Source organism: Panthera onca, chromosome D4 (assembly GCF_046562875.1).
Source record: "Panthera onca isolate mPanOnc1 chromosome D4, mPanOnc1 haplotype 2, whole genome shotgun sequence".
NCBI classification, from domain to species: domain Eukaryota; kingdom Metazoa; phylum Chordata; class Mammalia; order Carnivora; family Felidae; genus Panthera; species Panthera onca.
In genome coordinates, this window is record NC_138351.1 from 91726467 (window position 1) to 91751635 (window position 25169).

Genomic DNA, 25169 nt, shown 5'->3' on the forward strand with positions numbered 1-25169 from the left:
GCAGGGGGCAGAGGGTGCAGGGGTGCGGGGGGCAGAGGGTGCAGGGGGCAGGGGGCAGAGGGTGCAAGGGGCAGTGGGTGCAGGGGTGCAGGGGGCAGAGGGTGCAGGGGTGCAGGGGGCAGAGGGTGCAGGGGGCAGGGGGCAGAGGGTGCAGGGGGCAGGGGGCAGGGGGCAGAGTGTGCAGGGGGCAGTGGGTGCAGGGGTGCAGGGGGCAGAGGGTGCAGGGGGCAGAGGGTGCAGGGGTGCAGGGGGTAGAGGGTGCAGGGGGCAGGGGGCAGAGGGTGAAGGGTGCAGGGGGCAGAGGGTACAGGGGTGCAGGAGGCAGAGGGTGCAGGGGTGCATGGGGCAGAGGGTGCAGGGGGCAGAGGGTGTAGGGGTGCAGGGTGCAGAGGGTGCAGGGGTGCAGGGGCCAGAAGGTGCAGGGTGCAGGAGTGCAGGAGGCAGAGGGTGCAGGGGGCAGAGGGTGCAGGGGGCAGAGGGTGCAGGGGTGCAGGGTGCAGAGGGTGCAGGGGTGCAGGGGCCAGAGGATGCAGGGTGCAGGGGTGCAGGAGGCAGAGGATGCAGGGGTGCAGGGGGCAGAGGGTGCAGGGGTGCAGGGGGCAGAGGTTGCAGGGGGCAGAGGTTGCAGGGGGCAGAGGGTGCAGGGGTGCAGGAGGCAGAGGATGCAGGGGTGCAGGGGGCAGAGGGTGCAGGGGGCAGAGGGTGCAGGGGTGCAGGGGGCAGAGGGTGCAGGGTGCAGGGGGCAGAGGGTGCAGGGGTGCAGGGGGCAGAGGGTGCAGGAGGCAGAGGATGCAGAGGTGCAGGGGGCAGAGGGTGCAGGGTGGGGGGGCAGAGGGTGCAGGGTGCAGGGGGCAGAGGGTGCAGGGTGCAGGGGGCAGAGGGTGCAGGGGTGCAGGGGGCAGAGGGTGCAGGGGTGCAGGAGGCAGAGGATGCAGGGGTGCAGGGGGCAGAGGGTGCAGGGGCAAGGGCAGAGGGTCCCCCCCCCCCCCCCACCAACACGCTTCTCCTGCTGCAGGACCATCGCTGCCTGCACGGATCCAGGACCCTCGGGGATGACGGGTTTGACCGACTGTCCCTCGCAGTGTTGTCCTGCTGAGACCCCAGGGCCACCCGTCTCAGAGACGCAGGCCAGTGGCCCCCATCTCCCTGTTTCCGGTCTGCCAGATGCCGGGAGCACCAGCTACACGCGGGGCATCGAGGGGACGCGGGGAGCCGACCACGACGACCTCCCAGAACGAAGGCCTCCCTCGGAGTCCTCCCTGCCCCCCGAGCTCCTCCAGGCCCCGCGTGCTCCCCCCACAGCACAGAAAGCCCAGCGGGGAGGGCGCGGCCTGTGGCCGAGGGCCCGGGGTCCCGAGGAGCCCCGGTCTGTTGGGTGCGAGGACAGCGCCTTGTCCAAAGCTCCCAGCCACGCCGAGCCGACGTGGAGCTGAAGGGCCTCCGTCCGTGTCTGTTGTTGTCCCTTCTGTTATCGCTGCCGGGGCCGCTCGTCACGGACCTGGGGAGGGCCATGGTGGGGGCTGTGGGCCCTGGCGCCTGGAGCCCGGCTCCCCCGGGCCAGGGAGGGGGCTGGTGTCCACGTCCCCTGGCTGCCGTGACAAGTCAGAGCAACAGCAAAGTCGCACTCAGTCCGGAGGCCGCAAGCCCCAGGTCCGGGTTCCCTCGAGGTGGGCGCCTCCCGGAGGCCTTAGCGGAGGGTCTGCTCCTTGCCTCTTCCGGCTCATAGACCCCACCACCTTTCCTGGGCTCTGTCTGTCCTCCCCTGGCCTCTTCGCTCTGTGTGTCTGCTGTGCCCACACTTCAGCGTCCTGCGTGCGTCCCTGTTCTGTATGGGATCCGGGCCGCCCTCCTCCAGTGTGACCTCATTCTAACTAGTGGCCCTGTTTCCAAATAAGGTTGCATCCGAGATCCCGGGGGCCACGACTTCAGCACACAAGGCAGGGGCAGGAGACAATGCCTCAAAACACCGGGGCCACCTTCGAGCCTCACGCTGCGGACATATGTCCCAGCCCTTTGTCAAAGACCACTTTTCTCTTTGCTTTTTCTCCCGTCTGGGCAACACAGCCAGGGTTGGGACACTTTCTTAATGTGCCTTCGTGTCCTTGGTGGCTCTTTGGCTCCTGAGTTCCTGCGGGAGGGGCAGCAGCGGCCCTGACCCCTCACGCCCCCCCCCCCCTCCAGCCCACACCCCATTCCACCCCACGCAAGCCTGTCCCTGTCACCTAAGCCTTCCTGACGTGACAAGACCCGTCAAGGCTGGGAGGCCGAGTCTCTGCTCCGTGGAGGATATTTCCAGCCAAGCAAAAAAATACCTTCGTGAGAAGGAATTGTTGAGATCCCGAGGAAGGTAATTGCACACCTCATCCGTTATTAAGTCTATTTTTGGAGAACTTTTCTGGCGCTCTTAATCCCACCTTATCTAGGGGTTGTAAAAAGTGATGCCTGTTTGCTCCTGTAAAGCCAGAACCCTCGCACATTCTGGTTGGATTTATCTTTTCGGGGCCAAGCAGAAACCCACTGTCAGTTTTGTGTGCCGTTACCTACAGCTCAGCAGAGAAGGACCGTTAAGTCCCAGAATCGGGATCGGGAGAGCGACGTTCGGCCCACACTGAGGGTGACGGCCGCCTTCAGTCCCGGTGTGAAGGCAGCCAGCGGGTAGCGGGTAGCAGCTGTGGGGCCAGGAGGGGAGGCGTCGCGGGCTGGGACGCAGATCCTCCCTGCTTAGGGCTGCCACCCCCCCAACCCCCGGGGCTGGTGCACACCTCAGCCAAGGGGAGGCCGTGTGCGCCTCGGTGGTCCCTCTAGGTCGGCGTCCCCCCCCCCCACCCCGGCTTCATGATGCTTGGGTCCCATCCCGCTCCGAAGGCGTGGGCCAGCGCTGAGCTTTCTCAGAACCCCCCCGGATGATGCTACCATGCCACTAGCTCGAAAGCCTGGAGAGGGGGGCAGGGGTGGCACCCTCCGCTCTCCGGATGGGTCCCTCTGGATGCTCCACGGGCATCTCAGACCCACCATACTGTTCCTCCCGGGGGCTGTAATCCAGGGAATGGCTCCCCCAAGACAGAAACCAGGGTGCCGCCTCTCACTCCTGCCCCTCCACTCGCCACACCCTCGGCCACCTGCAGGTCAGAGCTAGCCTCCCCACCTGTGAGCCCCACCTCCTTCGGGACCCCGTATGCGGGTCCCCTGCCGGCCCTGACCGCACCCCGCTCCCTTGCCCCCTTCCCGGGTCTGAGGACTCAGCTTAGAAGCCACCTCCTGGGGAGAACCGCCTGACCTTCTCAGGCTGAGCCATGCTCCGACCCACCCTCAAGGGCCCCTCTGGCTCCCCAGGGGTCAAGGCCAGGAGCGGGTGTTCAAGGCACCTGGCACGGAGTGGGGCCTCTGCAGGTATTTCCTGAACAGACAGGAAATGGGTGACCTCTGGCAAAGCTGTGATCCCAGAAATCCAGGGGTGCCCTGTGCTCAGGTGGGGTGAGTCATAGGGAAGACTCAGGGGTTCTTCTGGCCTCTGTCCCCCACTGACAGAGTTGCGCCCTGAGCCCTCCTGTTTCTGCTCCGTGTCCTTGGCCACCATGTCTGCTCACTCGGGCTGCTTCCCACACTGCCAGCCTTCCAGCCGGAGGAACCCTCTGGGAACCAGAGGTTTCAACAAACCTTTAAATGCTGGTTTCCCAGCACACCTGAAAATCCCCACACAAACAGGAATCGGCCACGGGTTTCCTGCTATTTGCTTTCCGCTTAATTACTCACCGTCTTAAAGCAGAGCTGAGCCGGCACAGACGGGGGGCCCGGAATTATCCTCAAAAGCTCAAACAAAGGTCCCTCCTCTGCCCACAGAAGCCTTGGAACCATCAGCGGGAGGGCTGGAGACCCGGCCAACGGTGAAGGGAGGCTTCGGGATGGGACCGCGCGGGACGGGGTGGGGGCCAGAGCGCCGCCCTCCCTGCCCCCAGCCGCGCACACGCGTGTTCACCCCAGGGGTACACGCAGCGACAGCGGCTCCTCCTGCCAGCTTCGCAAGACCTGGGGGCTGCCACAAGAGGCCCAAAGATCTTTTCTGCTGGCAGTTTTCAACTCACACAGCACACGAAGGAGAAAACCATGGACGCTCGCCTTCCTCCCCTCCTCCCTCGCAGATAGGCTCTGCAGATTTAGCAAGCAAAAATACGCGATGCCTAGTTAAATTTTCGGACGAACAATATTTTTTGTGTGAGTATGTCCCATATAATACTTAATATATGCTTACACTAAAAAGTAAGGTTATTTTTCTGACCAAAAACTCAGATCTAATTAGGAGTCCTATGGAGGCCGCCTCCACAGGGCACTTATGAGGCTCACTGCACTGCTTGGAAACAAGCCCGTGCACTCTCTTTTCAAGTGGGGAAGCTATCCTAGAGAGTCTCGCTGACCTTCCAAGAGTCAAATAACCAGTTGGTGGCAGACAGACAACAGGCACATCTCTTGAATTAACTACTACCCATCTGTCCATTCATCTAACCACCAATATATCCATCCACCACCCATCCACCATCCATCCATCATCCATCCACCCATCTATTCATCCATCCACCATCCATCCACCATCCACCATCCATCCACCCATCCATCCATCCGCCCATCCATCCATCTGCCCATCCATCCACCATCCACCATCCATCCACCCACCATCCATCCATCCATCCATCCACCCATCTGCCCATCCATCCACCATCCATCCACCCATCTATTCATCCATCCACTCATCCATCCATCCATCCACCATCCATCCATCCATCATCCATCTATCCATCCATCCATCCACCCATCCATCCATCCGCCCATCCATCCATCTGCCCATCCATCCACCATCCACCATCCATCCACCCACCATCCATCCATCCATCCATCCACCCATCCATCCACCCATCCATCCATCTGCCCACCATCCATCCATCCATCCATCCACCCATCTATCCATCCATCCACCATCCACCCACCATCCATCCATCCACCCATCCATCCATCCATCCATCTGCCCATCCATCCACCATCCATGCACCCATCTATTCATCCATCCACCCATCCATCCAACCATCTATCCACCATCCATCCATCCATCATCCATCTATCCATCCATCCACCATCCACCCACCATCCATCCATCCACCCATCCATCCATCCATCCATCTGCCCATCCATCCACCATCCATGCACCCATCTATTCATCCATCCACCCATCCATCCAACCATCTATCCACCATCCATCCATCCATTCACCCACCCATCCACCCATCCATCCATCCATCCATCCATCCACCCATCCATCCACCCATCCATCCATCCATCCAACCATCTATCCACCATCCATCCATCCATTCACCCACCCATCCACCCATCGATCCATCAACCATCCATCCACCATCCATCCATCCATCCATCCATCATCCATCTATCCATCCATCCATCTATCCATCCATCCATCCACCCATCCATCCATCCGCCCATCCATCCATCCGCCCATCCATCCACCATCCACCATCCATCCATCCACCTATCCATCCATCCATCCATCCATCCACCCATCCATCCACCCATCCATCCATCCACCCATCCATCCATCCACCTATCCATCCATCCATCCACCCATCCATCCATCCGCCCATCCATCCATCTGCCCATCCATCCACCATCCACCATCCATCCACCCACCATCCATCCATCCATCCATCCACCCATCCATCCACCCATCCATCCATCCGCCCATCCATCCATCTGCCCATCCATCCACCATCCACCATCCATCCACCCACCATCCATCCATCCATCCATCCACCCATCCATCCACCCATCCATCCATCCGCCCATCCATCCATCTGCCCATCCATCCACCATCCACCATCCATCCACCCACCATCCATCCATCCATCCATCCACCCATCCATCCACCCATCCATCCATCCACCCATCCATCCACCCATCCATCCATCCGCCCATCCATCCATCTGCCCATCCATCCACCATCCACCATCCATCCATCCACCCATCCATCCACCTATCCATCCATCCATCCACCCATCCATCTACCCATCCATCCACCCATCCACCCATCCATCCACCCATCCATCCACCCATCCACCCATCCATCCATCCACCATCGATCTTTCATCCATCCGTGCATCCAGCCAGCCAGCCAGCCAGCCAGAAAGCAAACATTTTTTTTTTTTTTAGAGCCAACTAAGCTCTGGGCCTTGTACAGCTACTGGGGAAACAGAAATCAACAAGATGGAGTTTATGTCTCATGTGGTCTTCATGAGCCACTGGGGGAGCCGACTCTAGCCTACCAGTAGCCTAAGTAGCAAGTGTTCTGGTGCTGTAACCCCAGTGGGTGTGGAGTGCCCTGGGAACTGTGGAGAGTTTTAAGCTCTGGGGAAGGGAAGGGTTGTCCCTGAAGGTGGTCCTGGGGCTGTGTCTTAAAGGAGATGATGCAACTGCTAAGAAGGAAGGGAAGAGGGGAAGGCTGTCCAGGCAGCAGGAGCAGCAGGGGCACACATCCATGGAGGTTTTCACACCAGCACCGGGGTCCAGTCCCCGGAGGTGGCCGGGCTGTGTCCCATCTCGTTCTCCACCCCAGCATGGCTGACAGTTTTAGACAAGATCACTCTTTTTTTTAGCTGCGTCTCGGCCTCTACCCGCTGGCTTCCAGAGGAGTTGTGACAACCAAAAGTAAGTCCAGACATGGCCGAATGTGCCCTGGGGACGTCGCCCCCTAGCTGTGACTCTTTGTGTTTGAGGCTAGAGAGGAAAATATTTACGGTCCTCTAAACCATGAGCAAACACCTGGGAAACGGACAACTTCACAAAGGGTTAACAGCATGAATTGTGTCGTGACTCTCAAACAGGCATCAATAATATATACGTGTGCGTGTGCAAACAGGCAACAGAAACATGCTGAATTTTTTCACCCTGTTTATCCAGCATAATCTGCAGTCGGTCTGTATTTGATTAAATACCATCATCTTTTATGTACGAGTTACATAAGTAAATAGAAAAATCATTTAGAGTCTGCTGCCCCATGAAAAATTAATCTCAGTTCTGTCCTGCACACGCATCCCAAGTTGTTGGGGACGGCTGGCTAATTGAACACGGGGAGGGGACTGGGTGTCGCCTGAGCCGCCGTGAACCTCATTTCTCCGTTTTAATAAGATCGAGGCTTCAAGAATTTTCTGCAGATGTGTGGATTAAAAGCCATAGTCGAGGGTTTTTTAATCAAACAAATCTTGCAGGAGTTTCAAAATAACAAATTATTTAGCGCACTGCTAGACAGGGAGCTCCTCTTGGGAAATTATTTCCTTAGTTACAACATCACCGATGTTTGAAAGCAAGTCTCGGGTGTCGGCTGTGGGCCCAGCCCACGGGCTCCCGTCCACGCCCAGCGAGCGCTGATCGGCCTCAGTGCTGGAGAGAGAGGAGGTGCCGGGCTGCCCCAGGCCGGGCTCTTGGGCCAGGAGCACCTCTCAGGGTCATGCTCCCTACGGAGGCTCTGGGGAGGGTCCTTCCTGCCTCCCCCAGCTCCCGGGTGCCCCAGGTCCTCCTTGGCTCTGGACAGCGTCCCTTCCGTCTCTGCTCTGTCCTCACATGGCTTCTCTTCTTCCTGTGACACTTGCCCGACCTAGGACCATCTCACCCTGAGACCTTCAGTTACATCTACAAAAACTGCTTCTTTTTTTTTTTTTGTCTGAATAAGGTTTCATTCCAGGTCCCGGGTGGACGTGCCTCTGGGACCCGGCACCTTCTGCTCCGACACTGCCACGGCCAAAGCCTTCCTCCTCTGTGTTTTCCGGGCCCTCCCAGCCCGCAGCGCCCACCCCTGCTCCAAATTCTCTGGCCGTGCAGACCGTCTGTCCCTCTTTCGTCCTCAGGGTCCCTCAAGCTGCCTCCGGGTCCTCTGCACCCGCTCGCTGCTCACGCGCCCCCCAGAGTCCTCTCGGAACATGTAGCAGATGTAGCCGGAGGGTGTCGAAGCTGCTTCTGCTCCCTGGCTCACTGCCCGCCGACCCCCAGGCTCGGTGCCCTCGGGCGTGGCCGCGAGATCGGGGGCCGTGGTGGTGATGAGCCTCCTCCACGGGACCAGTTAGGTCCTCTGTGTCCGTGTGTCTTTCCAGCACGGCGACTTGGGAGGCCCTGAGTGGCGATGACAGCAACCAGCGAGGGAGAGCGAGGGACAGCGAGGGCCCCCGAGTGCCCAGCCCGAAAAGACTGCCCGCAGCCGTGTTCTTGACCTCACTCGGTGAAACACAAGCGCAGATGGGGCTCCAGGCCACCAGGCCTCCGCGGATGCTCTCGCCGCGGGCCAGACGGGAGCTCCCCTGCCCAGGAGCCGCTGGGGCTGCCGGCACTGGGCCTGCAGAGCCCTTTCCACGACGTGGTTTGCATCACACTGCTGCTTCTCTTTAACGTTCTGATAGCGATCGGGGCGCCCGAGGGGCTCAGTCCGTTAAGCGTCCAACTTCGGCTCAGAGCATGACCTCACGGTTTGGGGGTTCGAGCCCCGCGTCGGGCTCTGCGCTGACAACTCAGAGCCTGGAGCCCGCTTCGGATTCTGTGTCTCCCTCTCTCTCTGCCCCTCCCCTGCTTGTGCTCTGTTCTCTCTCTGTCTCTCAGAAATAAATAAACATTAAAAAAGAAGAAAAAATCTGATACTGACGAGCGGCCAGGACAAAGCGATGTTTGTTGATAATGTGGGAGAAATACTGGGGAAAGTTTAGTGAAACCTGCAGGGCATCTGAGGCCCGGCGCTCACTTCGCACACAAGAACTCGGCAAGGACCAAACACCGGGCTGCGGGGGAAAGGTGGCCAGGGAAAGGCTCCTGGGGCCAGGAGTCTGAGATCAAGGCGTCCTCACCCCTAGAGGCTCCAGGGAGAAGCGGCTTCCTTTCTTTCTCCAGCTTCCAGACTCACCTGCGTCCCATGGCACGTGGCCGCCCCCTCCCGCCTCTGCTTCATTCCTGGGCTCTCAGACCCCACCTCCCGCTCCCAACACTCTCCTCTCTCCAGAGCCCTCCGTCTGCCTCATGCTCCCACCCGTTCTTGATCCAGAAATGACACAGACCGGAGATCCTCTCCCACCGCCTCCTCCAGGAAGCCCTCCGTCTCCTCCTGCTTGCTGGCAGGCTCCTCCCTCCGCACACTGGGTACCCGGCTCCCTGTGGCTCTCCGGGAACGACCCCGGCCCAGATCTGTACACGCAGCACAGCCGGGCAGGGGTGGGGGTCCAGGAGCTCCGGCCACGGGGTTTCCTCCTATCTTAAGCCTCAGTCAGATTCACCAACGGCAGCGGGAGCCGGGTTTCCTCCTCCTTCTCTTCCCGCAGCAGCCCCCAGTTGGGTACCTGGACACCCCCTGGCACTCGGGAAAGCCCAGGTCCTCATACAGTCCCCGGGCAGCACCCCTCCTGCCCAGGGTGGAGCTCTCCACTCCTGCCCCCTCCTCAGGGACATCTAAAGTCACCTGCACCCAGCTGGTCATTTTCAGACCAACCTCCGCTTGTCTCCTGGCCCTTAACACCTTGGGGAAGTTGTCTTCTTCACCCCACGGTGCTCGCTCTTGTCCCTTCCCCTCCCACCCGGCTCCCCCTGCCCCCTGCTCCCCTGTCCCTGTGCTCCCTGCTCCCCATTCCCTATCCCCCTGTTCCCCAAAGCAAGGGCTAAGGAGAAAAAGAAAAGACTTTAATTTGCTAAAAGCAGCCGGTTTGGCTCAGCTCGTGGAGGCCTGAGCAATTTTGGTTATAGCAGCATCCAACAGCATTCGGTGGGCTTAGCAGCTCCTGTTTTTCCTCTTGGAGTCATAGAGACAAAGTCACAAGACGAGGCCCAAGGAGAGCCCCAGGGCGACCCTGCGGATGGTCCTTCCTGTGTCCCCCACGCGGCCTTGGGCAGCTAGGCCGACTCTGCAGGCCAAGGGAGGAGGGGTGGCCGCTGAAGGACGGGTGCTGGTGGAGGTTCAGGACCCGGGGCTCAGCAGGTGCAGGTTCACGGCCGGCCGGGCCCTGCTCATTCGGAGCTTTTCGTTGGATGCTCGTGGCGGCTGCGGCTACCAGCCCGCTTGTGAGTTGGGAAGGTGGGGGCGAGGGGTCAAGTGCACATCACTGGTGAGTGGCCGGGCCAGGCGCCCGCCCCAGCCCCCGGGGCTTGGTCCAGAGAAGCAGGGCTGGGCCAACGGAGTCCTTGTATTCTGTCCGGCACTGACTTTCTGCTCGGCCTAATTTCTGCCCAGTGTGGACTCTGCCACCCGAATGGGGCTTTGGCCAGGCTTGTACTTCTTGATGTCTGTGTCCTGAGTGCTGGCCTCGTGCACAGCTCGGGGAGCATCTATAAAATAAACGAGTGAACAGATTAATTCACGGAGCGATGCTAGGGATTGGGAGTAGGGTTCCCCACATTGTGATCCCTTGATGTTGTGCCTGACAGGTCCTCACAAAGTATTTGTGGTGGGGGTAGAAGGAGGGAGGAGGGAGGAGGGAGGGGGAGAGGGATGGAGGGAGAGGGAAGGAAGGGGGAGGGAAGAGGGAGGGGGAGAGGAAGGGAGGGAAGGGGGAAGAGGGAGAATGGGGAGGGAGTGGAGAGGAGAGAGGAGAGAGGGGGAGAGGGATGGAAGGAGAGGGAAGGAAGGGGGGAGAAAGAGGAGGGAGGAGGGAGGGAAGCAGGAAGCAGGGCGGCTTCCCAGGTCCTCCCCATTGCTGCATCACGCGGCTACACTTAGCCTCACCCAGGGACACCTGAGCTGTGAAGCTTGGGGCTGCACCTGCTCCCGAGAACAAGCTAAGACACCTTGAGATGCCAGTGTGCCTTTTCTCCCGAGCCGTAATCCAAGCCCCCGACGGGTCTGGTCGTACCGAGAGCAAAGCTCTGGGCTCGGCCCTGCCTGGCCTCCGGCCCAGCCTCAGCTGTCCCCTGGGCAGATGGCCTGGGTAAGTCCTGTACCTCCCAGAGCCACTTTCCTCCGCCATCGGGATGGTGGGGGGAGGAGGTCGGCCCGTCTGCTGTACCTCAGGCCCTCCGGCTCACGGGGACCTGGGGACAGTCATGGAAGTGACAGGGGACCTTGTGCCCCCATCTGTCAGTCCCCTTGAAGCCTTGGGGGCACACAGTGTGGGGCCAGCAGCGTCCCCTTTGTGCCAGCAGGCGCCTGCGGATCTGAGTGTGAGTCTCCCTGCTGTCACAGGGCAGCTTTGAGGCCGATGCCGGGGACATGCTCACGGGGCCACCAGACCACACCCTGGCTGAGCTCTATCCCAGCCCCCTGGAGTCCCTCCTGGGTGGCAACAGCCAGAGCCCGGCCTCTTGGGTCCGGATCACGGAGAAGGCCCTCCGGGGGCTGGGGGGGGGGGGGGGTCGTTTGAACAAGTTGCTGAACAAACACGCTTCGGGGAAAGGCCGTGATTTATTAAGATCTCTCCCGACGCACGTGGAAGATGTAGATTTTTCTGGAACAAGGCTAGGAAGACAGTAAGGGAAATAGGAACCTAACTCAGGGTAGAACCTGCCCTCCGCGGGGTGCCGCCAGCACGGAGGGCTCCCCGACGTGGAGAAAACAGACGAGTTCCCCTCCCCACCCCGGACGCCCCGCGATGGGGCCCTGGACAGCTCGACTTCCCGCGTGGCCCTCGGTGAGCTCGGGGTCTGGTCCTCGGGGGCAGGGGCTCCGCTGTCGGGTTCAGAGCTTCAGATCAATGGGCAGAACGACAGTGAGAACGAACCCTCACAGGCACTTCTCGCTGCAGAGGAGATTCAGCCCGAACCTTCTAGATGCACGCCTCCCGGCGTTAACGCCCAGGTGACGCACAGCCGCACGCGGATGGGCCCCGATGACCGGGGACGTTCTGAGCTCTTTGACAGACTCTTGAGCAGAACTTGGAATGCACCTCCTGGGGCCCGCCTGGTGACGCTCTTGCGTCCAGTGCAAAGTGACAAAGCATTCGTGTCGGCGAGGCCCCCTGGCCAGCTGTGACGCCTCCCTGCCCTTCCCGAGGCCCAGCAAGCCTGGAAGTTTCTGCCTCCCGCCGGCTGCACGCTCTGTCCCCACCTCGGCATCCCCAGGGGCAGGGAGTCCGAGGGGAGAATGGAGTCCCGGCCGGGGGCTCTGGCCCCTGTTCGTTTGCACCTGCCGTGTCTGTTGCTCCCGGGCTCCGGGAGGTGGAGGCCGGCTCTCCTCTGTTCTGGTCTCCTCGGCAGCTGGTTCCCTGGGCCCTCGAAAGGCAGTGCTGTGGGCAGGTGTTTGGGACTTTGTCGGGCGCCTGTGCTAAGAAAAGCACAGCGTCCTGAGCAACTCACCAGGCCGCCGCGAGGCCCGGAAAGAAACCCTCGGCTGCCGGGCGGGGAGACTGCAGGTGACGGGGGGGGGGGGGGGGGGGGGAGGCGGACACCCTTCCTGACGCTTCAGGTTGTTTATCTGGCGAACATGGACCCACAACGGGAACCGCTGAGAGAGTCTGTTTCATGAAGGATTAAGTCTTAAAATTAAATTATGAGAAAATCCGTAAAGCCCTTTTGTACAAATTGAAATGAGGTCGTGGCTGAGCCATGGGGATGGTGGGGTTCACCGCGGGGCTCCCGGGCATCTCTAGGTGGTCGACAGGTGCCACCCCCAGAATGGGGGGCGAACTCAGAAGAGCCCCCTCTCCGGGACCCCGGGGGCCGGACGCTGGCCATGCCCCGGCTCCGCCATGACCCCAAACCTCTCGTGGCAGGTCCCCTGAGCCTCCCGGGGCACGGAGAGAACGGAGGCGCACGGAGGGGCAGCGGCACCACGCTGCTGTGCCCCCCACCCTCTCAGGGCCCGGGGAGACCCCCGCCCTGCCGTCCCGTCCACGCCGGGCTGCCACACGGCAGGAAGATGGCTCTGGCCCCCACGGCCGGATCTGGTTTCCAGAGCGAGGCGCTGCTTGAACGGAGGAGGGAGGAGTGTTTGCTCTGCCTAATCCTGCAAAGCCTCTAAGCTCCCATCCCAATTTTGAAAACGCCAGTCCTGCTGGTGGCCTGGAAGCAGCAGCAGTGGGTGCTGCGGGGCAGGCAGGCACCGACGGCACGGCCAGGGCGGGCAGGGGAGGGGAGCCCGAGCTCCGGGGGGCCCCGTTGCCCCCCTCCCTGCGAAGCGGTGGAAGAAGGCCCTGCTTGACGTCCGGTGGCCACGGCTCGGGCTGGGGGCCCGCTGGGGAGGTGGCGCCCCGGGTCTCAGGGGAAGCGGGGTTTGGATGCCGTCCCCGGCGGCGGGAAAGGGGCTGGGCCCCGTCTCGGACAGCTCGCGCCCCCACAGAGCTGACGCCAAGGTTAGAACCAAACTGCAGGGCGCCCAACTTTCCACCGTGAAAACTTATGGATTTATTCCGTGTCCGGACTCAGACCCGCGGCCACCACGGCGCTCCACGGCCCGTCCACACGGGCATGCCGCCGTGCACCTGCTGTCCTGCCCCTCCTCCCGCACCGCTGCGCCCCTGCGGCCTCCACCTGCCGTCTCTAGATGGGGACGGGCCCACACTGCCCTTCTGACCTTGTGCCAGCACGGCCTGGCTCCTGACCCCAGACGGGGAAAGCTGGGACCCCCCGGAGGCACCCCACCACCGTCTCGTTCTGTATCTGGAATCTGCCCTGCCAGCAAGGGCTGCGTTCCCTGGAGCTCCTCAGGCATAATTTGATTAAGAAGTTGAAACGCCCTCTTAAAAACAAAGTCCTGGGGGTAATCCATGTTGGCAGCTGGCTGTGAATAACCCCTCACTCCCGAAAAGCTAGATGCAAAGCACGAGGTCACCGCCTACATCCCACCACACGGTCCCATTCCTTCCACACTGACCTCCCGTGCAAAGGCACTGTGGTTAGCTACCTTCAACCCCTGAAGATGCTGGCTGACCTATCCCAAAAGTCCAGCCCTTCGCTGCTTGTGTCCCCACTCTGTGTAAATTCCTAATCCTGGATTGTTCGCAATCTGACTGTGGAGATGAAACGCATACCCGTGAAGAGACAGCACAAATAACACAGCTGAGAAGCGATCGACTAGTAGCCAGTGTGGTTCTTAGTGGGAAGGAGAGGGGCTTGGAGGAAGGGGCCCCAGGGTGTGTACGGAGAGGATCCTGGGAGAGGAGGCCTTCACTCCAGGGTTCGTACAGCCACCCTTTGATTTGCTCGCTAGTCTGCGGGTCGGCAGCCCGGGCCGGGCCGGGCTGGGCTGTTCTCTGCCGGCCGCCAGTGGGACCCTGCATGCGGCTGCAAGCTGGTGGCAGCTGATGGAGTTGACAGTCCCAGTGGCCTCACTCACCGGCCGGGCGGTTGGCACGTTTAGCGGGGCCTCTCTCTCCCGTGCCCTGGGGCTTCCTCGCGTGGTGTCTGGGGACAGCAACGCGGAGAGAGACACCGGAGGCCCCTTCTCCACCACCTGTAGTGGCCAAAGCGGGTCTGGACGCCAGCCAGGACGCGAGAGGCAGGGAAGAGCCTGCACCTGTCGATGAAGGGTCTGCAGTCACGTGACACAGGGGCCCGCGCTCGGGGAGGAAGGCGTCCGCGGCCCAAGCCAGCTGGCACGCTCGGGGAAGCCTCAGCATTGCAAACCACTGGGGTCAGATGGGACCTTCCCGAGACTCCGACCTGACCACACTGTCCGGGAAAGGAGCGAATCTGGACAGAAGGCCCACGGCGCCTGCACCAGGGGGTGAGAAGCCACCGGCCGGCGGGGCCGGGAGAGCAAAGTTCCAGGGTCGCCAGCTGGCAGTCCAGGGGACACCTTGGCTTCGGTGCGAGTGGGAAGGAGGAGGCGGTGGGAATCGAGAAAACGGTGGGCGATCGGTTGGTGCCAAAGCGCTGTCCAGGGTCTGACTCAGAGTCGGAGCGACTCCGCCCCTCCCATCCCTGCAGGCACGATGTTTGTGGAGTCAGAGAACGAAAAGAAGGAGTGAAGTGAGGTCTGGTCCGAACTCACACAGGCCCACCCACACACATTGAGCACTTCACGTACATAAGCTAAATCACGACAATACCCTTCCATGCAATTACTATCATGTTCCACGCAGCCAGCTGAGGGCTCCTTCCACACCTGTGATGTCCCCCCCAGGTAACTCCTTGTTGCCCACTCCGGGGAGGGGAACCCACCCCCTGGAGGAGGCCGCCCCCAGGCTCTGGGGCTTGAACAGGTCTGTGTAGGGCTTTGGCACACGTTTCAAAAAAAAAAAAAAAAAAAAAAACCAGCACGTTGAAAGCCTGACGTAAATGCCAAAATGGAGCAAGGAAGCCCGGCCTTCTTCCCCTACCTGACCCATCTTGTCCTTGGCCGGTCCCAGGGCAAGTGAGCAGAGGCCCTCTGGCTCCCGGCCAGGGTGGACGCAACGGCCGCCAGGGCCCGGGGGGGGGGGGGGACCCAGAGACGCACTGCCCGGCCCCCCTTCAGGATGGCTTGGCTGCCCAGCTTTGGGCAGTGGCCAGCACGCAGGCTCCAGCCATCAGCAGCCTTGTATTTCTATTCGTTTCTGCTTTGTATGTTTTTGAAGCTCTGTTTTGAGGTGCGTAGATGCTGAGGCTTATTGTGCCTCCTTTTCAATCGACTCCTTTATCGTTACGAAAAGGCCTTCTTTTGGCGATATCTTTGCTATGAAATCTTCTTTGTCTTACGTTAATGTAGTCGAAACAGCTCTCTTTGGATGAGCAGCGGCAAGATCTATCTTTTCTTTTGGCCCGTCTCTGTGTTTGAGTTAATATGGGTTTCGCGTAAGTTAGATTTAGCTGGATCCCCCTGGTTTACCTACTCAATCTCCGCCTTGTAATTGGGGTGTTTAGAGCACTTACGCTTAGTGTGATTATTTATTGGACTGGTTTTCAGTCAACCATCTTTCTATCTCTTTCTATTTAACCCATATCGTCTTTGTTCTTTTTGTCCTCTTTTCAAAGCGTTTTTTTTTTTTTTCTAAAAAATCGACTATGATTTTTTTTTTTAATTTTTTTTTTAACGTTTATTTATTTTTGAGACAGAGAGAGACAGAGCATGAACGGGGGAGGGTCAGAGAGAGAGGGAGACACAGAATCTGAAACAGGCTCCGGGCTCTGAGCGGTCAGCACAGAGCCCAACGCGGGGCTCGAACTCACGGACCGCGAGATCGTGACCTGAGCCGAAGTCGGACGCTTCACCGACTGAGCCACCCAGGCGCCCCTCGACTGTGATTTTAAGGAAAATTTTAACTCCTTTGCTGGCTAATGAACTATAACCCCTCATGTAGTATTTTATTGGTGGCTATGGGATTTCTCATGTACACATTTGGCTCGTGTTCAAGTAATATGTCATTTCACCTACTGAATAAGAGGCTTCCATCTGGGTCTTTCCCTTTCTCCCCTCCTATGTTACAAACGTCATAACCCTTTTTTGTTTTTAATGGACTTTCATATGGTCTTCTTTTCCTTCCGCTTGAAAGACTGCCTTTAGCACTCCTTGTAGTGCAGGCCTGTTAGTGATGAATTGTTTCAGGTGTTGCATGGCTGAAAACGATGACTTATTTCACCTTCATTTTCTAAAAACTTGTCACAAAAATCGGGGGCATTTTTTTGTATCTGAACAGTGATATTTCTTTTTTTTGAACGTTTTTTATTTTATTTTTGAGACAGAGGGAGACAGAGCATGAACGGGGGAGGGTCAGAGAGAGGGAGACACAGAATCTGAAACAGGCTCCAGGCTCTGAGCTGTCAGCACAGAGCCCGACGCGGGGCTCGAACTCACGGAGTGTGAGATCACGACCTGACCACATCAAAGCTGAAAAGCTCCCACACAGCTTGACGGCCTCGTTTCCTTTCAGACTCCAACGGTGCGGATCTCGGGGGAGACCCGACCCATCCTTCTTCTCTGTACCCTGGGTCCTTTTCGCTCTGGCGACCTGTGAGAGTTTTACTCTACCTCTGGTTCCAAGCAACTCATTATTGTTTGCTGTTCATTTCTGAAAGAGACAGAGTCTGAGCAGGGGAGGGGCAGGGAGGGAGGGAGACAGAGGATCCGACGTGGGGTCTGCGCTGACAGCAGAGAGCCCGACGCGGGGCTCCAACTCACGGGCCGCGACATCATGACCTGAGCCGAAGTGGGACGGACGCTCAACCGACTGAGCCCCCCCAGGCGCCCGCGGTTGATTATTTTGTATGTCAGTGAAGCTGCACTTGGGGTTTCTTGTGCTTGGGACTCACTGGGATTCTTGGATCTGTGGGTTGATAGTTTTCTCCAAATTAAAAAAAAAAACGTTTGCGTTTTATGTGTTCGAATCCCTCTGTGGCCCCTGTCTGGTCTCTCCCTCGGGGACTTCAGTCACAAGTCTGCCAGGGGGCTGAGGCTTCCCTGCTGTCGCTCACGCTGTGCTCGTTCTTGGCCCCTCGCTCTCTCTGTGTTTTACCTCGTGACGTCCCCGCGGCTCGTCTGTCGTTTCACCTGGTGCCTACTCTTTGGCGTCAGCTCTGGCACCGGTCCCACCCGGGGTGCACTTCACCTTAGACCCTGCGGGTTCTGCGTCGAGAGCCTCGACTCGGCTCCCTCCCACCTCCCGCAGGTCTGCTTAGCGCCTCCGTTCTTTCCCGTGGCTCCCGGAACCCGTGGGGCACAGCGACTGCCGTCCTCTGTGTCACTGCCAGGTCACACTGCATCGCCGACCTTGCCCCCTCCGTGTGGACTGCGTTTCCTTGCTTTCGGCGTGCCTGGTGCACTTCGGTTCGCTGCTAGGTATCACGAATTGCACCTTCTGGGATGCTCAAGGTTGCACATAATCCATAAATATTCATGAGCTTATTCTAGGACACAGTTAAGTTATGCGGGAACATTTTACCCTTTCGGGGAGCCTTTCCAGAGGAGAGCAGGGCAGTCCAGAGCACGTTTTCCTCACCGTGGAGGCCGCGCTCCGGGTGTGCCATCCGAGGCCCTGTGACTCACGACGTCTGACATGCCAGCCGCTAGGGGAAGTGACTGACCCTTTTGGGGGGTCACTCCTGGTGACCTCCAACAGGCCTCACTCCTGGTCTTGTGTTCCCAGGACTGCTCCCCACGATCCTACCCCCCTGGCCTCACGTGCTGAGCCACTGAAAACCCGTGATTTCCCATGCTGACCTCCCCCTTCTTCGGTGCACTGCCTGAGGGATGGTGGTCCCCTGGGTCCCCCCCAACTCCCAGCTTCATTTCCTCCACTTTGCAGGAGTTCGGGGCTCCTCCCAGCTCCCCCTTCTTGCCTGCAGCCTGAAAACTCTCTCTAGGTAGGCAGGTGCAAATGTCCTGGGGCTTCCTTTCTTTGTCTCACATCTTCCAGGGTGTATTTCTTTTGTTGTTTAATGTCCAAACTCCTTAGAACCGTTGTTTGATGTATTTTTCCCAGTATTCTGTTGTTTTGTTTTCTTCTCTTTTCTTTTTTCTTTTAGTCATGACAGGAGGGAGAGGGTAATCTGGTTCCTGTTACTCCTTCTTGGCTGGAAGCTGTTAATTTTTAAATTTTCCCAGCGGAGGAAAGGTTTTGCTAGAAACATTCACTTCACAAATATTTATTCACTGAATGTAAACATGGCGGGCAGTGGACGGGGCTCGGGGAGACGGAGCGGGAGCAAAGACAGACGGGACCACGGCCGTCAGAGGCGAGAGAGGCATCCCCTGAACTGCATAACTGGCTCTTTAGTTACAGTCGTGATACCCGAAGGTTGTAAAAGCTCACAGCATCCAAGCAGATGGGATCAAGTCAATGCGATTACTCGTGAAATGTACATTTTGGGGAAATGACATGATGAGTTCATTCGCAGAACCAGGCAGAAGAACAGAAAGGGGTCCAAATGGCCACGGGCTTCACCAGGTGGGAAGGAGGCACGTCCTGGCTGAGGGTGGGGACGGCGAGCGGAGGGCGGGGCCTCTGGGACACCTGCCCCCCGCCCCCCTGCAGAATCCCCGGGGAGAGGCGGATTCCCCGCGGCCACATCCCACCGCATCCAGCAGCCAGCCAGACGTCCACGCACACACAGGTCCGGCTGGCCATTAAAAGCTATGGACAGAGGAGAACCACTAGCAAACAAAACACGCAGAGAACAGAGGAGACCACAGAGCTCTTTGGGGGGCGAGGACCAGCACGATGAGGGCTAATGAGGGGCTGGAGTCTGGGGAGGGGCCGAGGACAGGACAGGCTGCCACTCGCAGGGGGCAGCGGTCACAAGGAAGGAGAGGACAGAGGGTGGAGGGGGCCGGCGGGGGCTCCGGGGCAGGGGGCAGGAGGGGGGGGTGCCATGCGGGAGGAAGGAGGGGAGCCAGCGCCCGGGAAGGGCTGGGGGCTGGGCCCAGGTCTGCCTTCACTTGGGCACCTCCGGCTTCCAGTGCCGAGCACCCACGGGCACCAGGAGTCACCAGGGTGTGGGCGGAATGGGGCGCTGGCTTGGGGCAAGGGGCCGGTCAGAAGCACGTGGGATTAGACGGGTTAACACCCTCATCTTTCTAGGTCATCTCAAAATTGGAGCTCAGCTAGAGAAGCATTTCAGCGGGTTGTGTAGCGACCTTCCGGGCAGGAGCGCGCTCCAGGCACTGGAAGCCATCGTGCCCCAGAAAGCCCACAGCCGGGTGACAGCTGAGAGGGGCACCTCCTCTGAGCGCTGGGGGCAGCGGCCGACAGGACACGGGGAACCAGGGCCAGGGCGGGAGGGGCGGCTTTTCCCCGCCGTGAACAGGGGCAGGACGCATGGGGGGAGGGTCTGCCTGCGGTCAAGGTGCTGCAGCCAGAGGTGTTTCCGTGTGCCCGCATGTCACACGGGCCTCAGCAGGAAGGACAGAGCACACCATGATGCTCAGGGGCTTAAACACAACTCCCGCCGCGCCCCGGAGTCTCCAGGAGGCGGAAAATGGGCCAGGACGGCAGGTCCCCCCCCCCCCCACCCCGCCCCGGACAACAGAGGCCGGTCTCCAGGACCCTCCAGGCCCATCCTGTGCTCCCAAGCTAAGCTTGTTCCTCGGGAGGGTCCGGGACCTCTGCGTGGAGAAAACCAACTCTCCCACAGCGAACTCAGCCGGGTCGCCGGGGCCAGGGACGTGCCCACGAGCGAAGACGCCCTCGTCCTTCCCCCTCCTTCGCAGCCCAGTCGCTCCAGCGATCAGAGCAAGAGCAGCCCCCACCCCCACCCTCCAGGTGGGAAAACGAGGCTCAGAGACGGCTGCACAGGGAATTCAATGCCCAAATCCCCGATGGCTGATCCCTAACGCCTCTCCACCTTGCCCAGCTGGCCAGAACAGTCCTGAGGCAGGGCACCTGTCCGGAGGGCACCTGTCTGGAAAGCACCTGTCCAGAGAGCACCTGTCTGGCGGGGGAATTTGCCCTCAGTGGGGACACGAGGCCAGGTGGGCGGGACTGGGTCTTGGCACACACTCAATAACCCCCGTGCGTGGCCGGCCCCTTCCAGTCCCCATAGTTTCTATGTTCTTGCTTCAAACCGCCTTGAAATTATCAACCCGTCAACACTTGGCCCTTGCTGGCAGAACCCACGGCCATTTATTATTCATACCAAGAAGGTTTTAGGAGAGGCTGGGCTCTCATTGACTGGGAAGTACAATTATTATTTCATTAAAGATTGATTACACGTGTGGCTGGTCATTTAAATAATGGCTCTGCTGACACTGTTAATTGAATGACACACGATTCCACCCTTGCTCCTCTGAGCTGGCCCCAGAGCCCGCGGAGAGGCGGCCGGCCCTTTTCTCCCACCCGGAGGGCAGGGAAGAGTCAGGGAAGGGCGGGCGAGCCCTGTCTGCAAATCAGGTGCGCGTGGGGTTCAAAGGCGCGAGGCCCGACGTTGGGGCCTGAGCCCAGTGTTCGCGGACTCTCTCACGGCCACCGAGCTCTCGGTCCACAGTAATGTCTCCAGGAGGAACTTAATTTCAAGGTGGTAAGACAGATGCCGTGTGTGGTTTAATGTCACCTCATCATTAAAAGCAGATTGAAGGGGGTTGAAGACGGCAGACGGCCCTCCCAGGTCTTGCGACGTCAACGCCGTCTGACTAGAGAGAACTGCATGGAATCCAGCCCGTGGCAGCCTGAAGGAGGCGTCCAGGGGGGCACGCACGCACGCACGCACGTGTGATCAAGGAATGAATGAACGTGCCAACAGAAAACAGGTGCAGCCTGGAGCCACCGCTTGCCTTCCTCGGTCCGTGGGAGGGTAAGACCCCTCAGGGAGACCCCCAGCCCGGCGCCCGCCCATAAGCCCCCAGAGGACCAGACCCTGCCCTGGGACCCTGGGTGGCGGCGGGAAAGCATTTCCGGAGGAAGGCAGTGCAACGCCACCCCCGTCCCCCCACCACCTCCAGGGAGGGCAGGTCTCCAGGCAGAGCCCCCAGGAAACTGGACCCCACTGGGCCTCTCCGACCATGCAACCCTGGGCTGCCACCTGAGCCCCCTGCCCGGCCCCTCCCCTCCGCCCCGGCCCCTTCCCTGGGCTGCCGCCAGTCTGTGTGCACAGTGGGGAGGCGGGACGGCAGGGGGGATGGACGGCCGCTCTTCCCTTTCTGGCTTGAGGTCGGTGCGGGCAGCAGGGGCCACATCCGCACCCAGGACAGCCACCCTGGAGCTTCGCCTCCGCCTGGAATCATGAGGATTTAGTCTTTGTCAGCGGCCCGGCTCACGACACCCAGCTCGCCTCTTACAGAGGCAGAAACAGGGCTCCAGGCAGGTGAAGGTCACGCTGCTTTGATGGAGGGAAGTCGGGTCTTGGAAGGGATGGGCTGGGTCTTGTAGAGGAAGCCCCTTCCAAGGTGGTGCACCCATGCGGGCGGGAAGGAGGCTCCAGCCCCTCTCGCTACGCGGGCCTTGCGCTAGGCCGGTGAGGTATCCCCGGGAGCTGGCATCCCCAGGAGCTAAAGGTCTGAGGGAGGGAGGAAGTGGCAGGCCATAATTCGATGACAGCCCCAGAGCCACGTGCTATCTCGTTTCCACGTTCCCCGCGTTGGAAGTCCAGGCTATGCCTCTTACCGAAGAAACGAACATACTTCTGCCTTTCTGCGAGAATCTTTCCATGTTTCTCCGTGCTTGCCTGTACCTGTGATATAAATAGTTGAATTGCCAGAATGTGGACTATATTGAAGAATCGATCATCCACCCTTCACCCGATCACTCACCGCGTAGCGGGGTGAGCAGATATGTACAGTTACTTTCCCACGACCGCACAGGATTTCGGGCCCCACGGTGTCCCAGGAAGGGTTGCCAGAGTCGGCAGGTCCTGGACGAAAGCCCGGTGCCGCCATTAGAAGGCTTTCGCTCCCGTCCCGGAGGGCATTCAACTTGGAGTCAGTGTTTCAGGATCTCAAACAGACCATAGGTGAATAGCGTGTCCCAGCTGCCCTCTTCCTCCAGGGCCAGGGTTCCCCGGTGGGCTCGGGTCCGATGGGACCTGGCCAAGTGAACGGAGGGGAAGGCCCGCGTTCCACTCCCGGGTGGGCCAGGACATCACCCTTCCCCTCTGCCGCCCGAGCCCGGGAAGGTGGGCCGCGAACGGGGAACCTGGGTCCTGACAGGTGGTGGGGGTTTGTGTGTCGGGTGAAGCCTCTGCAGTTTCCCCACCACACCCCTGTGCCCTTGTCCGGTGATCCCCCGAGATGGCCTCCAAGGTGCAGAGAGCGGGGTCAAAGGCCACGCACATTTTAAGGTTGACACACGGTGCCAGACAGCCCCGCACAGCCGTCGGGGGAACTCAGCCCCCGGCCCCCAGCCTCTGCAGGGGCTCCGCGGACAGGGCGGGGAGCTGGGCCGCCCAGATGCACTCGCCAGGGCTTGTCCCCTTCCGGTGCTCAGGTCTCGGTGCCGTCCCCTCCCTCCTGTGCTGTGAACTGCCCCAGCGGACTCAGCTTTCAATAAAAGGACGTTCGGAGAGCCCGTTCTGCTCCGGGCCTGGAGGGATGGACGCCCAGGCCGGCGCTGCCCTCGGGCCAGGGTTAGCTCTGCCCCTGCTGGGCACAGCCACGCCCCCTCCGCATGTCCACCACTCGCTGGGCGTCCCGAGGGCCGCTCTGCTCCAGCCTGGCACACAGAAGGCGCAGGTGAAGCTTGTCATGCGAACGAAGGAAAACAAGAACGATGAGCAAATGTATCGCCGAGGCGCGCGTTGGGACTGACCTGTGTCCCCTGCCAGCCCCCCAAATCCCAGCCTCCCCCAGAGTCCCGGAGCTCTGGGGGTGACTGTGTTTGGAGGCAGGATCTTCACAGAGGGGATCGAGCTAAAATGAGGCCATTAGAATGGGCCTCACCTCGCGGAACTGGAGTCCTTATAAAAAAGGGAAATTAGGACACAGACGCACAGAGCGGGAGATCACGGGGAGAGGACAGTGTCTGCGAGTCACGGAGACGGGCTCTGGAAGGAAACCCCCCGCCGGCACCGTGACCCTGGACGTCCAGCCTCCAGGGCTGTGAGGCAGGGAGCTTCCTTTTGAGCCGTGCGTCCATGGCACTCGGTGACGGCTCTGAGCCCACTGATGCCAAGAGCTGGGTGGACCACGCTGGCTCGTGGCCTGGCCGTGGCAGGTGGAAAGCTGCGGCCACGTGGCTCTGAGGACCCGAAGGGACCCCGGCGGCCCCGCTCTGCCCGTGTGGGACACCCTGGCCGCGGCTTGCGCCCACGATCCTTATTTTGCGTCTAAAACCCTGCGGATTCGCCCTCGTCAGCCGCCCTGGGTCTCACTTTCGGGGGTTTTATTCCTGCATCTGTGACCTGTCAGCCTGTGTCATCTCAGTGCTGGCACCGGGCGCCGGACGGCCAATTATTCCCCAACTGGGGCGAGTCCTCGGCACGCAGAACCTCGCACACAAACTTCTTTTTTTATGCCATGCACCTCGGAGAGCAGTCTCGCCCTGTGCTGCGTTCGTCATAGGGAAACGGTGCACAGCGACGCGGGCACGAGTGGGTGCACCCGAGCACCGTGGGACCCGTGCCATCCAGCGCGGAACTCGCGCTGCGAGCACCCTCTTTCTGCGCAATCGGGGGTGACTTGCTCCCCCTGGGCCTCAGTTTCCCCATCCGCGTGAGCAGTGGCGATCACACCGCAGGCGTAGAAAGAGACGGGCTCCGTGCCCAGCCGACGGCCGGGGTGGCGGTCCTGCTCACCCCCAGCTGCTTGCTTCTTCCCGACAAGCTCCCAGAGACGGTGGAAGGTGTCCAGCCCGTGTGCCCATGACACAGAGGAGAAAAGTGAGGTTGGAAATGTCAACGGGTGTGCTGAGCCGGGAATCAAACACAGGCTTCTGATTTCAAGGGACAGCTGTCCACGCTGACAGCACCTGCTTGGGATTCTCTCTCTCTCTCTCTCTCTCTCTCAAAAATAAATAAACTTAAACATAATATAAAGTTCAACCTAAGTTTATGGCCATGGAGGAGAGGACCAGCTTCCCGTTTATGGTAAAGTCACCAAGGGAAGTGGTCCTGGGAGCGTGCTCCCCAAAACCTCGTCTTGCCTGGGAGCCTCCCAGGAAGGGCGCTGGGCCCCAGAGCAGGTGAGGCAAACACATCTGCTGCTTCTGAGCACCGGCCCGCGGCGTCACTAAGACTCCTGCGTGTGGGGTCCCGCTGTCCTGGCATCTGTGTGCTCCCGGGGGAGCCGGCGTGGGCGTCTCGGGGCCGAGGGGGTCGCGAGTGGGCGGGTAGCAGTGCGTCTGCAGTGGTCAGTGCCTGAGTGGTCATGCACACCCTGAAGTGGCCCCGGTGTCACTGTGACGTGACCGGAAGCAGTGCCCCCCCCCCCCCCCGCCTCTGAGGGCGTCTGCAAACACTGCTGGGGGCGTCACGGCCTCCCATCCCTGTGTAACATTTTACCTCCACTGGGGGCTAATTGATACCTAGAAATTGCACACATTTGGGGCGCCTCGGTGGCTCGGTCCGTTAAGCGTCCCACCTCGGCTGAGGTCATGATCTCGCGGTTCGTGGGTTCGAGCCCCGCGTCGGGCCCTGGGCTGATGGCTCGGAGCCTGGAGCCTGCTTCGGATTCTGTGTCTCCCTCTCTCTCTCTGCCCCTCCCCTGCTCTCTCAGTCTCTGTCTCAAAAATAAATGAACATAAAAAAAAAAAGAAATTGCATACATTTAAGGTAAGCATCTCGATGAATTTGGGCGGGTGCATATACCCGTGGCATCATCACAACCAAGGTAGGAAACATGCACAGCACCTCCCAAAACTTCCGTGTGTGTG